The following is a 14,888-nucleotide window of genomic DNA, read 5'->3' on the forward strand; positions in this document are numbered from 1 at the left end:
CAAAAATACTGTCAAAGCCATTGTGAGGATATTTAGCTATAACCAAAGAAATAATGGGAAGAAAGTTAGTGTGTTTTTCTGATGAAATTTTAAGGTCTTTTCCCTTTGACCTCATTTTTTTTTTTTTATAGACAGAAATAAAAGCAAAGCAAAAAAAGAAAGAAAGAAAGACATGAAAAGTTGCTGCCAAACTGCTGCCCAATACATGGGTTTTAGAAATTGGTTACCCAGGTGGTACCTAATAACAATACCATTTTGGCAAGAACCCCATATAAGTAGCTATTAAACCACTGGCAGCAGAAATAAAAATAATCATGCCTGTCAACTGAATTGGGGGAAAAAAGGGATGGCTATTTCCAATGTCAAGATGGTTGACAATCAAGAAATAGACTACACAATCTGAAATAAAGGCAATGATCCGAATAAAGCTACTCCTAATATCACCTTTTCTCATTAGTCAAATTTAACTCTAGGCCATGCTCCACTGCCCAGAGCCTGTAAAGCCTGGATTGATTTGTTCCATGGAATTCAGTAAATCGATCACCTCTATTAACGTCATTTCTGTGCTCAACTCACCAAAAACTACATCCATTTCTATCTACTTTAAATGTACTAATTGCTTTTAGCAAATGTTGCTTTTAATTGAAAATTAATTTAAGTTTTTAATTTTGTTTTTAAATGGGAATCAAAACTGTATTTGGAATTAATTTATTATATACAGGAGATTTTCCCAAAGGTTTATTTCTATCATTATCTTCTTCACCATCATTTTGAGAATCCAGATGAATGAATAATACACAATTCAATAATATATCCTTATTTTCAAATATTTGTTATTTATATTTGAAATACAAAATTGAAATAAATATTTTTGAATGAATGAATGTGCTAGAGAATTAACTAAACTCTGGTTGTATGGTAGGGAATAAAACCAGCGAAGTCCCTTCTTTCATGGACATTTTGGTCCAGTAGAAAAATAAAAAAAAAACAAAGAAGCACATAAAGTAAATTATTACAAAAGAGCTGCTATGAAGCAATCAAGTGGGACGCTGAAGAGTAGACTAACTCCTTGGCAACGCTGAGCACTGTTTTAGATAAAGGCTGCCCCATAAGGCCTCATTGATAGGATGACATTTAAATTGAGACCTTAAGTCTGAAAAGTGGCTAGTCTCGTAGCAGCCTGAAAAAGAGAGCATTACTGATTCATTTGGGTGGGGGTCTTGTGCCAAGGGTAATACCAGAAGGTATAAGTCTAGATCCTTGATCTCGGAAATTTCACCATATAAGTAGGGAGGTGGGGCATGAACAAAAAAATAAATATCAATCCTGGGAAAGTTATTGAATGTTTCATCAAATTGGACCTGAGGGGTGGGAAGGCAGGGTGGGGGGAGAGAGGGTTGGGGGATAGAGTGCACCAGAACGCAGAGCAGTGACAATGACCTGAGGGAAAATCTGAATCTTAGTAAGAAGAGGGACTCATTTCTCAGAAGATGAGTTTTAATTAGAGTTCTGATTATGATTTAGAATAGGATGTGTGTATTAACTTTACCTATAACATCCCTCCTCTATTCCAACTCTAGGACCAGGAAAGCAGTGTTTGTGTGTTTATTATTTAATTGCTTTGCTTATATTGAATAAATTCAGTTTCTAGTAGAGTGACCTATTTATAGTGATCAGTCATCAAATGTTCTCATTTGCTTACTCGAAGTGCTTAAAACAAAGATGCAGGGTCCAGCCACCCTTGTTCATTGCAATTAATAAAATAAACTGTGTTAAGGACCAAACAGTAAAGAGGTAAGTTCATCCCAGGCCAGGATTCCAAGGGGTCCCAGAGCTGTCTCATCGAGGCTTGGTTGGAATGGCTGGGGGAGCAAATAACCTGAGATGAGTTGATGGGTCAGGGCACTTTACTTTATTGAACACTCCATATATGAAGAATAATATTCAAGAGACTTCAATTAGTGTGGTCACAGGGTGAGAGAACTCAGGGAGACTGGCACTATAGTACTGAAAGCAAATATAGATTAGATAAAAAATACATCTCCAGCCCTGTTGGAAGAGACATACTAGCTATTATAACTCTTTTTCTTTAGAAGTTCAGGCCCAGAACAAGAATGACTGTATTTTTCTGTCCCGATTTACAACTCTGCACAAGATTTCTTAAATGTTTGAGAAAGGGTGTGGCCAACCCTGTGCTTCAAAGTCCTGGAGCTCACAGGTGGTCTCGGGTGGTCTCATGATAGAAAGTGGATCCTGAGAGCAATTTTTTGGCTGTAAAATACTTCAGGGCTTATACATATTTTTTCCAAATGCAGTTAGAGTGTGGTCACAGTGGGACTGCTCCATTTCCGCACAGTGAGCCATATATATGACTTAGGACCATGGAAGGGTGGCTGATGGGCGGTCAAAGTTCATTTCATTGCATCGGCATTGGAGAGCTAAACTGTCCCCTCACACCCATGCTTCTCATCAGGCTCCCTGTAAGCTCCTCTTTGTTTCTCATGCATCTGTTTTTGTCTTTATTTTGGAGACCACATCTGGTTACAAGTATAATGAGATAAGGCAGATTCCTTTCATTAAATATAAAACCAATTATTCCAGTTTTAGTGAGCACCTCTCGATTACAAGGCCTGTAATTTGTTAACAACATTGGACATTGCTTTATAAGTGTAGACACCGGTGCCTTGATTTCATAAGTGTCAGGATGAGCTCTCTGACCACCGTTTCCTTCTCTCCACAGCACCAGAGACTGATTTTGCCCTCCACTCTTTATTTCAATTAAGGTATCTCAGTCTCTATCAATTTGTTATTTAGTTATAAACATCTCACTGAAATCTAAGATTCTAAGGCACTGTTAGCTAATCACTGTTTTTAGGTTATTAGTTAATAAGATCTACTCACATACTATAACTAAAGGGCTGAACTATTGAATCTGAGGGGCAGAGAGAAGTCATTGGATTGGTCTGCAGCCAGACCAATTATTAAGGGAAGAAAAAAATAGTTCCGAACTTGGAGTTTAGATGGGGCACAAGGAGATGATGAGAGCAAAGGGAGGTGGGAGAAGACAAATACTAATCTTAAAATTTGCATAAGCTTGTACCACTCTGTTAGTCCATGTTCCCAACTTTTCATCCCTCCTTCCCAACATGAGTGGATCTTAGGCTTTCTTTTCCTTTGCTGGAATGTCTGGGGTCTTTGCCCTTTCTTCCCTTCCCTCAGTTTGTGTGTATAACCATTCCTAATTCAATGTTCAGGAAGCATTCATCAATATAAAAGATATTTCAAAATACATGGGAGATTATTCAAAACATAAAATCTCTAAAAAGATACTATTATTCTGGATGGTAATCTTGCCTTAGACTATGTAGCAGTCCATATGGGTAAGAATAAAATAGGCAAATTTATGCAGCCTTTATTCAATTGATCACACAGACCTAAGCAGCATTTATACCTGCATGTGGGCACTCAAGAAGAGTTGAGGCAGTGTGTGGATTTTGCCCTCCAGCATACTTTTCTACCCCAATTTTGAAATGATAGGTCAATTCTGCAATTCCATGTCACGAAACAGAGGCCACATGCAAATTTTCTCCTGTACTGCTGAACTTTTCCAGAAATGGGCAGTTTGCTTAACCACCTGAGAAAGAAGCATGAGCCAGATGCAGACACATGCCAGCAAGAACCCAGGAACACCATTGCTGGCTGCTGGAAGTCACAAATCTGCAAAGGAAAGCAATGTGAGTCCATCCAGCTGTGCTGACAACAATGTTCACGAAATTTCCTTTCTGCAGTGGTTTTGCTGAGGTCAGGTGGTTACCTCACTAGGCCCTGCTTGTGAAATTGCAGCGGTCAGGAAAATGTGGGGTGGCAATAAGCTCATCAGCTGGATAACTGGGAAAACCAGTTTCAGAAAGCTGTCAGTTGAGAGATGTTTTCAACATATCAGCGGTATGATGTCCAGATAGCAGATTGCATAACAACTAGTGCAGCAAATGGATTGATTTTCTCCCCCTGGAGGAAAATCTTTGACACAAGGAGGTGATCCAGAGCTTGAGCAGAATTTCTCCGTGCGGGTCCTGCTAGACTTACCACCCTGAGTTCCAAGCAGGCAGCGGAATCCAAAGTGCCAGGCACTCTCATTTTTAACTGGAATTTAAAGACTAACTCCAAAATATAAGAACATATTTTCCAACAAATATTTCTTTAAAGAGGCCAGTAATCTAGTATCTTTCAGAAGCTATGTAATTTTGAACACCTAAATTTAAGTGCTTGTTACATATCTTTGAAATGAACATTTAGCTTGAAAATTTTTTTTTGGTCTCTTAAATTTCTAATTTTACTTTATCTTGGCCTTTCCAGATGATAACTTAATAACATCAAATCTCTGACAATGACATCTTTAATTCCTTTCAAAGCTATTTTTCACTGCATAGTTTTTTTTTAATACAAGTTGTGGTGCAACAGAGTTGATAGAATTCTAAGAAATTAATTAATAAAATTAATCAAACTGCCAGATGCTTAAATCTAAAGTACTGTAAATTATATATTGTTTTTGACAGGCACCAAAATAGAGTGTAATGATTAAATGGGAAATGTTATTTTCCTTCCCCACCTTGTTTTCTGGTTTTTGATTTTTTTAGTGTCTAATTTTGGATTTCCTTAGTCCAGGAATAAATTGTTGGATTAAATTATGGAAATAGTTACTTTCAGCCAAAAAGACTATATGGTGGTAAAATACCAGCTGTATGTCGGTTGGTTGAGTTGGTGAAAACTGAGTCAGCAATGTTCTTCAAAGACACAAAAAAATCAGGTATTTTAGAGCTATAAGTAATTTTAAGATTTCATATAGTTCAGAGTGCTGCTTTCAGGAAGTTAAAATAATATTTCTGTTTACTGTACCTGATGTTCAGTATGAGTGGTTAGATTAGCACCTTGAGGTCATAAAATTATGCTGGAGAGATCTAGACTTTAGGGTTCAACTTCACAATATAGCATATTTTTGGTATGCCAGTAAAACCAATAGACATATGTTATCATTCTCTTCGTCCATGTTCTTGGTAGTCATTATTAATCAATAGTGGGCCTGTTTGTCCATGACATGTGGAAACAGCTTCAGAAAACATTGCGTCTCACCAAAATAGTTAAGCAATCCACTTGGCCAATGGGATTAAACCTATTTACTGCCATTGTGTTGGACCATCCTCCCTTTCAGAACAGCCTTAGGGGGCTCAGATTCAAGCCTTCTGATAGGAAATAGCCTCTAACTAAATGGAAAAAAAAGTCATTTGGGCTCATTTGGGCTCAGATGTATCACACTAAATGCAAGACATTAATAATGGGGAAAACTGTATATGTGAATGAAGGTGGGAAGGGGAGAAACGGAAACTCTCTTTACTTTCTTCTTAATATTTTTGCAAACCTAAAACTGCTCTAAAAATAGTCTATTTTTTTTTAAGTCAACAGATTGTCTGACCTAATGCTATTGTTGATCCAAATGGATCATCACATGGTACATTCATGCCTGGCTGTCACTAGGGGCCAGCAAGGCCACTGTGATGGCCATGGCAACCACAATTCTCATCATCTGATGAGTGTATTGTGAGAACATGTTTGGGACAGGAAACATAAATGTACCTCCTTCAAGTTAAATTGTCTTTGATGTGTCCATGGTGCAAGTATTTTTTTTTTCTTGATCATGGAATAATTACCAAAGGCATAACAGTTGTCACAATACATTTTTTCTTTTCTGTTTTCCTAAAATTAGCAGGGTCAACCTGTGGATTCTGGAAGGTAATATACTCCAAGTACATGCACAATGATTCAAGGATAAACAGGTCCCATAAGAAAAGCTTAAGAAAGTGATGTTGTTTAGCTTGGCAAAGAGGAGACTAAAGGGTGCTCTGAGAATTGCGTTTGAAATATGATGATCTATTAAATGGAGGACAAGAACCAGCTGTTCTTCATGTCTAGTGAGGAAAGAATGGGAAATGGACTCAATAGAAGATTTGGATGTGGGTCTCCTGGGGCTTTCTTAATTGGCTCCACTCCTTTTCTGAACAATACTTTACTCTTCTTCGATCAGAGACTTGAATCTCAGCATATACTACACAATTCTACATATGTTAATATTTCTATTTTATAATTCTACCTGAGATATTTTAGTTTTTATCAAGTAAGAAGCATATTGAGTACCTGCCATGAGCTAAATTTAGTGTATAGGATTTATTTGCAATTCTTCAGTAAGCAACCCAGTGGCATAAACCACTGTCCTTATGGTCTACTTGGTTTCCTAAAACTTTGTGTTATAAAACAAACCTAAACTTACTCAGACTCCCCCAGTGAGCTGAACACCACCAAACATCTCTCTTAATCACACCACCAACCCATCACATATGTGCCCCACAGAGAGCACTTACTCATTTCCTGAGTCTTAAAATATCACAACATTTATCAGTCATGCACCATCTTCCAAGGCAAAGTATTTCCACAGGACAGAAGAGAAACCTGGAATATCATGCCACTCTTTGTGGAATATTAATTACGCCCAAATCATATCATTCAGTAAATATACAGCAAGCCTATTATTTATAATATAATGATAAACTATAAAATACATTAAATATAGACACAAAATAGATCTGATGCCTCCTCTTTAAGAACTCTTACCCTTCAGATGAGAAGGAAGAAACTCTCAAGTGTGAATATTCCAGTTTGAGAAAGAGGCTGAGTAGACAATGAAGGTTTTCTGAAAGTATAATTCATCATTGAAAACAAAGGGAACATCACGGATTACAACTTGGGACCAAAGGTGAGGAGATGAGGCCTTCAGTAAGAAGAGGCTCATATTGCTTCTCCCAAAGGCAAATCAGGAACTAGACAGGAGATTTGGTAATCCCCACCTTTAGGAATTAAATCCCATTGCAGAGGCCCATTCAACACAACCGGCAGGAAGAAAAAAGAGTGGGCATGATTAAAAGAGCTTTAGAAATTAGGATAAGCTTGTCCTGTGTATTTCTTAATTTTGTTTCCCCAAGTCTGCCTTCCTGTAACCAGTAAAACCTCAAATGTGAAAATGGTTGGTGTGCTCGAATAAACAAGCTACAAGAAAGCAGAACCTAAGGAAAACGTGTCTGCTGCCAACATCAGGCCTAGGAGAAAAGAAAACCATGGGGGAGAGAAGGGATTAGTGTAGAAGTCTGGAAAGAAGAAAAGTTGCCTAAGTGCTGTGGCCTTTCATGAATAGAGGGTGTCAGAGACTTAGAAACTATTGGCTCTGTGTTGAGAAGTAGAAAGCTCCCCATGGAGCCCCCAGAGGAGCATAGGAAAATACAGTTAGCTCTAAGATTGGGGGTGAGTTACTTTAAAGTAAACAAAACACTATACCACAAGAATGAGTGGGGGAATCTAGGAAGATTCCTTGGAAGGAGTTTTTCCTTTTCCAGAAGTATCAGTTAAGTCTTTGTGTAGTAGGAGATCAGGCTCAAAAATGTCAGCTTTAAAAAATGTCAGCCTCATAATTGTCCTCTAGCCCTCACTAAAACATCTTTGAAAAACTTAAGAGTAAAGAACTGATGGAAATGGTGGTGTGTCATTTGTATGGGAGACAAATTACAGGATAACATCTGTGTGTGTTATTACTTGAAAATAGTCCACTCCTAAAGCTGGGAAGGATAGTAGTAGGTAAGTAGATTTCTTAAAGACCCCGGAGTTGGAAATCTGTCCTATTGTTAAGCCTTACCCATAGTTGACCTGTGATAGCACAGGTAGGGATGTCTCATATGGGTAGTCCTATCACCAAACAACCAATAAGAACAGGTACTGTGGCAACCAATAGGCGGCAGATACTGTCAAACAACTTAATCACTTTTGAAATGAATCCATTTTTTTCCATGGCACTGAACTGTCTAATTGAAAACTAGTTGATTTCTTTACCATGTTGCTTTTTCTCTTTATTGCTTGAGAACATTATAAGAAGATACTTAACTAACTGTTAAGTCTATGGAATTAAGCATTGAGAACTTTTTAATTTAATTTTTACCCAGAAAGTTTAAACACACACACACCCACACACACACATACTCAAGCATTATGCATTCAAAGTCACTAAATAAAGCACTGAAATAACTTTTACTTTATGTCTGATTTAGAAGCATCTTTTCCCAAAATATTGTAGAAATTGTGGACAACATATATTTATCACTCTTTTGACATGAGCAGAGATTTTAGAAACTCTAAATCTTGTTCTAAGTATCCACCTTGGTCAAAGCATTTGATTTAGACATAAGCTACATTTCTCCTGAAAGAATTGCCAAATTAATTAAATCAAGTTTATTTTATCTATACAGGTTGACATTTGATAGATTAACCTTTGTTATCTTCAACTTCTATCAAGGTCTTTTTTTTTTTTTATGACTGGTTTTAGGATGTGAGTCAGTAGCTGAGTTCAAGTGCATTCCAGGTTCCTCTTCCAGCTCCCCAGGGTCCTTGAGCAGGATCTTGTTAGCACCTGAAAAGTTTGGCACACACTAAGGCAATTAGCTTCTCTTAGCACCTAAATTTACCTCCACCCCATGCAAACTTGCAGCTGTTCTCTTGCATTTGTTACTCAAATGATCTCACTGATAAACACTGAATCATGAGGCTGAGGCAACAAAACTTTATTGGCCTCCTGGGGACCTGGTCCTCTCTTCTTAAAATATTCTCTTCACTACATTTACCTGGGGAGTCATTTTCCACATTTAGCATTGGAACTTTGAGTGTTTGCAATAATACCTTTACACATAATAATAGTGAAAATCAAATGAAATCCTTTAAACTGATTAGTTCTAAGTGTTAGATTTTTCATTGATTGATTTTTGGCTGGTGATCAGCAAGTATTTATTTCATCAAAGTACTTATTTATTTAATAGCTAATGTATTAAACATAACACAATTAAAGCAATTTTTAATTCCTTATTTAGGAAAAATAAGGTGAACTATTCTGAATTTTGATAATATTGGAAGAGTGGCATCACACTAACCAGGGAAGGTAGCTTAACATAGAAGGGTTAAAGGTACCCTCTGGTACCCAAGTTAGGTCTAATTCCTTTTGTGGGATATTTACATCTGTGACTATGCTCATGTATAGGAGATAAATTAATAAAACCATTATTAAAAGGCTTAAGTTGAACTAAATAAAATTCAACAAAAACAAACAGAAAGAAAGAAATAGAAGAAGGAAAGAAAGAAAAGAGGAAAGATGAAGAAGGCAGGAAACAACTAAACTGGTGATTTGACCAGATTGATTGTTTAGTTTGTGGTGGTTAAGATCGTTAGATGTCAAATAATGCTTCACATCATGCTTAACGTCATGGATTCTGACTGTAGAGGTTGCCAAGGCCAGTCGCACTGCAGATGCGTAATTCACTTCAATATCCCTGACAGATCTTCATCCAGATTCCTCTCGAATCATTTTGTTGACAAAAACCACAATGTTTCTTCAATTTGTTTCATGCTGAGAAAGTAATTTCTTATCTTAATCTTTATTCTTCTTCATAGGACTAATATATATATATTCAGGATCAGTCCATAGTATGTTTAATTTTTAGTTTAATATAGATAATACTTCACATCTGTGAAGATGGCCACCAAGATATTCACTTAATATTCTGTTTTTTCAGTCATCATCTAGAATTTTCAACTGCTGAATGTATTAAGCAGACTTAAGTTCTTCCACAAGATTTTCCTACCCCTGACACTGTATATAGTAGAGAAGAGATGAGGTCATAATGGCCAAAGTCCTTAGCAAGATATAGCTGAGTATTGACTTGCCTATGAATTTAACTTCAAAACCAGTTGCTTAATCAGTTCATCACAAAGACACAGACTGACTCATAAAACAATGGACGAGTGAGCACTCAGTAAAATCAAAGTTACAAAGGCCATTAAACACTAAAGATCTATTGTGGAGTAGAGCTTCCTTAGGTAGGAACTTCCTGCCCAGTGCCATGCCAAAACGACTAATGCATGCATGTGTGAACTTTACCAAAAACATAGTGAATTGATTTTGTTCTTAAATGATGCCATTTTAGACCTGTTTGGGTTTTTTCTCCACCCTTGGGAATAAACTGACCACACTCTTTTAATTAAACAAATGAAGATTTAATGTTGGTCCTTCTGCCAACAAAATTGGGGTAAAAAGGAATCATTTACCAAGGGGAAAAGAAAGAAAAATAATGAAGTGGTTTCCATGCTGGGAAGAAGGTGAAGACCAGTAGTTGGTGAGAAAGGGAGGCTGCCACAGTTTCTGATTAAAAATACAACAGGGGAAGGGCTTCGGGCTTGCTTTCATACTATGGTTTCTGCCTATGTTGGTATAATGGAGCTGATTCTGGTCACATCATGAGTCTTCTCTCTTGTTCCTCAAAAACAGCCTTCTTTGACAACTTTAATTTAATTAAGAGCCCCTATAGACACATCTGTTTCTTGATGGTGATCCAATTGATTGTGAGTAGTAGTAAAATAATTAGGGAATCTGTAAGTGGGAAGTGCAATTTTAGGGTCATTTGTGATAAAAGACAAAAGACACTTAGTGGTATATCCAACATTTAACATCAATCCATCCGCCAACTGATACTGTACTTAGTGCTAGTCTAATAACTTCGGGGAATCCATAGCTCGCATACAACTCACAACCTCTGCCCTCAGTTGAGAGAAAGGAAGGAGCCAGTGATGCTGGATAAAGTATTTAAAAGTGGTCTTAAGAGGCTGAGGAAAAAAGTTGGTTTTTTTTTCTGTGTGATTATATATATACGTGTGTGTATATATATATATATGTCTATATATATATATCACAAAAGCACATTATGTCGTAAAACATTTTTGTGATATCTATCACAAAAACATAATTAATGAATAGTTACAAATCTTCTCAGCATAAAGGTATACTGTTAGATAGAGGTTTTTACTCTAATCAAGGCATTATATTCATTCTCTGTGTAAGTGAGACGAGGGCCAGGTGAAAGGAGGGAAAGGGAATGTTGAGAGATGAATGCAAGTTGAAGGCTTTTGTTCATGATACATGACAATGGTTTAGCACCTTCAGCTGAGCAAAAAATGGTAGGAATAGACATTCCCTGGAAAATTTTCTGAGGTTTATTATATACTGAACACTTCTGTGTCGTTCACACATTTCCTGGAATAAGGCATCTCGAATGGCAACTCTAAAGCCAGATTTAAGTACTCTAACAATTGAACTCATCTGTGGTCTTGCCCCACTGCAGGTGGCTACGGGAGAGAGAAGTAAGGTTTGGGCTAGGTGTTTTGATATTTATTTACCCTGTACAGAACAAGCAGAGAAAGTTTTCAATATTGTTCAGAGGGAGAGTTTGCTAGAGCAGTAGTATAAAACCGTTAACATTAACTAAATTAGTAAAGACAACAGAAGTTAGAATTTGGAAAAGATAAAAGATAAAATAAGGAGAGAAAACTAGCAAAACTGTTTTAAGTTCCAGAGTGAGGGTATTAATACATAAAATAAATCCCACTAGGTGATATTCGAACTCTCTGTCAAAGCCAGAACATCATTTGTTTCCTCTATGAGCATCCAGCCAGTTCTTACTGGGGTGAGGAACTAAAGAAAGCTAAATGGATTTCAAAGGATCAGTACTTGGTTCTTTATAGGAAAAACAAAATGTATTAATTGTAATTGAGTATAAAGATATAATACAAGAGAATAGAAGAATAATATATTAAAAGATGTTTATGAGAACTATATTTATAATAAGAATATACCCAAGAAAATGATGGTATATGCCCATGGTGTATACGTATCTCAAGATTGGTGTATAAAGGACACATGGACAAAGCCAAAGGTGGGGTAGGATCTAGGGTGGGAGGTAGGGATGGCTGGGGCAGGGGGAAGTGGTAGGGGAAAAATGGAGACAACTGTACTTGAACAACAATAAAAAAATAAAAATAAAGCCTATGCTAAAATATGAAAAATATTTTCAGCTAGCATAAGAAATTATTAAAACATACTCCTCCTCTTTTTTCTGTAGACTGTTTCTCAGATAAATAAAGTAATATTTAATACATTTCTATATAATTATAGCTGAATAGTTTCTTCGCACATAAAATTTGAAACATTGTTGACAGGTATAATGTCTTAGTCACCTTTCTCTTCTTGCTATAGAGCCGACTGTATGTCTGATGCACTGGTTTAAATTGAACAATTGAGACTGCAGGAAATGAAAAGCGTTATGTTACAGTAGCGGGAATCTCATTTTTATGTCTAAATTTCATTTTTATTATATTTTGTTAAAAGCTGTATGGCTACCTTTCTTAGCTTGTATCTATCTCTAGGTGTATTCTCATCAGAAGTTAGAGCAGGAATTTTTTTTTTCCAGAGATGTAGTCAATCCTTTATTGGTCTGCACAAGAGCAAGGTTGCTCAAGGATTGAGATGGAGTTTGAGAGAAGGGGGAGTAGGTTATAAGAGCCAAAAACATGAGAAAAATTTTGTGTTGGGCATGAAAAGAATAGAAAAACAATAAAGCTGTTTAAATTTCTAATCAGAAGTGGATGTCTTCGAGGTACTTCTAAATCTAGTGATCCTTCCAGGCTGCCCAGCCTATGACGTCTCCCTGATCCAAGATGGTGGTCCACATTGACTGCAGTCTTCCCCGGTCCTTTCTCCTTTCTGAGTTAGGGGACTGCCTCAGCTGTCACTGCCGAGACTGTTTCCACTTCCTCAGTTTTCTTCAGTTTCTCAAATGGCATGAAAGTCCATAATTTTGTCATTTTACTCATATCCCAATATATCTTAGATATATAATACCAATACTTATTCCTCTATCTTCCAAGGGAAGAAAATGGTTGTTCCCACAGAGAACTTACAGAGCGAAATCCCACCACACTATACTGTCATCTCAGTTAGTCATTTAATCACTAACTAAATCTAAGGCACTGAGATTAGAGGATTCAAGAACTCTGGGAGACTTTAAAAACCTTTCCAAATTAGCGTGGACAGCAGTGTAGAATTATGGCTGGTGGGGGTGGGGAGGTGGAGGAGAGTATAGTGTTGGTAAGTGGTGATGGAAGGAACCTTGACTTGGGATGCTGAACACAAAATCCAGTGTACAGATGATGTGTTGTGAAATCATGCACAAGGAAAGGAAAACTTTCCAAATTAAGCATTTATTGTTATTTCATTGCTCCCTTGCTACTTAATTTTCCTGAGCCTCATTTTAGGAGAAATTCACCCTTTTAGCCTTGCACACTTCATCTCAATCAATACACTATTGTCCCTAGAGATCCCAAATTATTCTTTTCAAATGTCTTTTTTATCTATCCTTGGAAACAACACAAGCAAATGGAGTTTGACTTCCAGCTGTCAAATCAAGTGTTGAGGCAAACCCTGCGAGTGTGAATCACTCAATCTTGCCTTGTTCAATCTGGGTAACGTGGCACAGTCCCAAGAATCCTCCCCTACCACTGAGAGAGAAAGGAGTCAAAGACAAATAGTATAATTTCAAAAAGTTGGAAAATTTATTTATTTTAATTATACAGCACTCAATCACACACAAACTGGGAGCTAAATAATGAGTCCTTATTATGTTCCTTGGACTTCTTTGATATGGAAAATTTGGAAATAAGTACTATAAGTTGACCACTTTGTTACTGCTGTTTAAGAATTGAACATATAATTTCTAACTTCACTATAATTTCATCGTTGGAAATCCATACTGTGGAAAATGTGGTCTCAAGGTTTCTCTGTTTCTTGCAGGACTAAAACTTCCTAGTTGATACAGGTTAATATTCAGCATTTAAGCTATTGATCACATTGTTGACTATGATATGAAAAGGTCTTTCTATAGGCAGCATGATTTGAAAATCTTGGGGATCATTATAAATGTGCTATTTATATGTTATCTTATATGTTGTCTCTGTTTAGGTACAATTCCTCTACTTTCTGTGTAGCTTTTGGAGGATTTTATGCCTTACAAGGTGCAAAACAAATAAACAAAGCCCCTGTTTTTTGTCCCGATGATACTTGTGTGGGGGCAGTGATGATATTGTTGGAAATTTTAAAAACTAAATGCCTAACGAGGTTCAGAGACCTTACCTAGATATGTTTTGTGTGCTTTCCATAGTACGTTCAATTTTTTTTTTCAAATAAGACGGTAAAACAGAAACAGCAACTCTTTATTTTCTACCCTCCATTGTCACAAATCCTCAGGTTCCATCAAAGCACACCTCGAGCTCCACCTCCCACATTGTGTTCCCCACTGGTGCCAATCTTCCAGCTAACTCCATTTCCCCTTTGTAAACGCTCCATGTGCTGACCTATTTAAAAATATAACTCAGGTGCCTGGCGAACCATGATGCCTGCCAGCTCTTCAGATAAAGAGGATCCACTTATTAATCTGCTCTGTCTCCATCTGCCTGCTCAATTGGGATTGACTGCTTGCTGTCCAGACTGATACCAGAGAAATCTGATTGAGGACAAGAATCTCTTTGTACGTTTCCCCCACTGATAAGGCACAACAGGTCTGTTGCAGCCAGGGAGTTAAGCTGATGTGACATGATGTCAGATGGCCTGCCATTGTACGTCAGAAATTAAAAAGAAAATATTCTTTCAAACCGGAATTCCTTATGTGATTTTTATTTCCTTGGGCTTTGAGCAGATTGAGAATTGAATTGCTTGACTGGAGCCCATGGATAATTTAATACCTACACATTCGTCCCTGGGTGAATTTCAGCCACATTTTACTTGTTCGGCATGGTGTCTCAGTTCTAACCATTTCATGGAAATCTTGTAAATATTGATTGATGAAATCCCAAAGAAATACTTTTTCTAACTCTGACTCTGAAATGCTCCAGAAAGAAAGCTGTGGTCTCTGTTCTTGTCT

Source organism: Desmodus rotundus, chromosome 10 (genome assembly GCF_022682495.2).
Source record: "Desmodus rotundus isolate HL8 chromosome 10, HLdesRot8A.1, whole genome shotgun sequence".
Lineage (NCBI taxonomy): Eukaryota > Metazoa > Chordata > Mammalia > Chiroptera > Phyllostomidae > Desmodus > Desmodus rotundus.